Genomic DNA, 1,769 nt, shown 5'->3' with positions numbered 1-1,769 from the left:
GTGGCTCAGACCCTGGCGCTGCTCTAGGAACCATATAAAAACCCTCAGAGCACGGAGCTCTTCAAACCACTCTTCTTGGCTTCTCCTTGGTGGTGAACTGAGTAAGTCTGACTTGAGTTAAATCTCTTCTACGAGTTTGAAAGTGACTTTAATGAGGGTTTTAACGTACTTATGTCTGAGCATTTAATATGTCTTTGCTTATTATTGGAAAAATGTTACTTTCATAGAAAAAAGACTCTAAGATCTTTTATCTGGGCAGCTTTGGAGGGTACGGGTTTGATACGGAGGGCATGGGGCTTTAAGAGCTGCTTGCACATTTCAGAGAAAGAAAGAATGCTTGATGATCTTAAAGGTCTTTTCCAACCTAAACGATTTCATGATTCTGTCATTTTATCTATGGCTGGGAGCACTTTGCAAATGAAGACAATAATTTTAGGAACAGTTTTAAATAAATATCACTGGCTTAATCCTCACCTATCCTTCACGAGGCTTTGCTGACTTCTAACAGGTTATTTAATCTTCATTATTTCTGCAATGCAATCACACTTTATACTTAGCTATGGATGAATAACTTTCTGAATATTGTATGGTTGGAATAAATGAGGGCTCCCCTTTGCAAATGCACCTGCGCTGGCACCCTTTGCCCATGCTCTCCCCGCTGTGTGTTTCAGGCTCCCTTCCAGCCAGAAAGATGTCTTCCTACAGACAGGTCTGCAACTATGGCAGCTACTCGCCCTGCGACGTGACCTGCCCAGAGCCATGGGTGAACGCCTGGAACCAGCCCTGTGTCACCTCCTGCGGGGACTCCCGTGCCGTGGTCTACCCGCCGCCTGTGGCCATCCTCTTCCCGGGTCCCATCCTCAGCTCCTGCCCTCAGGAGAGCTACGTGGGCACCTCAGTCCCACTGGAAATAGGCAGCTCCTTTGGCTATGGGAGCTCCTTGGATGCCCAAAGCTCCTTTGGGTCCGGTACCTTCCTGAGTGGCAGGTACTCCTACCCCTGCTATTCCCGCAGGTACACAACTTACCGTCGTGGGAGCTGTGGGCCTTGCTAAGTCCCACAGGGATTCCCTGGAGAGCTGGACCAAGAAAGGACCAGAGCAAAATCCCAGTCCATGAATGATCCCAGGGGCATGGCTTTCAGAGGGGGCAGCGTACTGGGCTGCAGCGGGGCCCCTTGGGAGCTGGGCATGCTCAGCCACCCTGAGAACCCAGCCCAGACCCTTTATTTCCCTTCCTGTTGGATTAGGTAGCTGCTAACAAGACCCCAACTCTGTGTTTGAGGAGCCGTTTGCTTGAGAAATCTAGAAAAGGCCATAGTTTAAATTCAAGTGGTTTCTGGAAGACTAAACATCAGTGCAAATTAGATCCTGTCTGTTCTAACCTCTCTGATATTTCATGGCTTTTGAGGTATAGCGGGGAAAACTTCTCAAAGCTCCAGTCTGATTCTGGGAGCTACCCTGTTTCACATAGTCTGGGGATTAAAAACAACCAACCAAACAAAACCCCAAACAGGTGAAAACAAAACTCAACTCTCAAAAGCTGCAAATGCAACACAGACAGAAGAGCATCTCGCAAACTGCAGCCCCCGAAGATGACAACCACATCCAGCCCTAGAAAGCCCTGAAAACGTACTCTGTACTCTCTGGATTGTTCTGTTCTGCTGCTATGAAGTCCTTGTCCTGTTCTGATTAAAGTTTATATCGCATCACAACATTCGCCTTCTGGTTTCCTTTTCACCTCAGCTTAAAACCATTGAGCCATGATACT

The sequence above is a fragment of the Egretta garzetta genome, unplaced genomic scaffold (genome assembly GCF_000687185.1).
Source record: "Egretta garzetta isolate BGI_Z169 unplaced genomic scaffold, ASM68718v1 scaffold487, whole genome shotgun sequence".
NCBI lineage: Eukaryota > Metazoa > Chordata > Aves > Pelecaniformes > Ardeidae > Egretta > Egretta garzetta.
The sequence above is the reverse complement of the archived record's forward strand: the minus strand, read 5'-3'. Positions refer to the sequence as shown.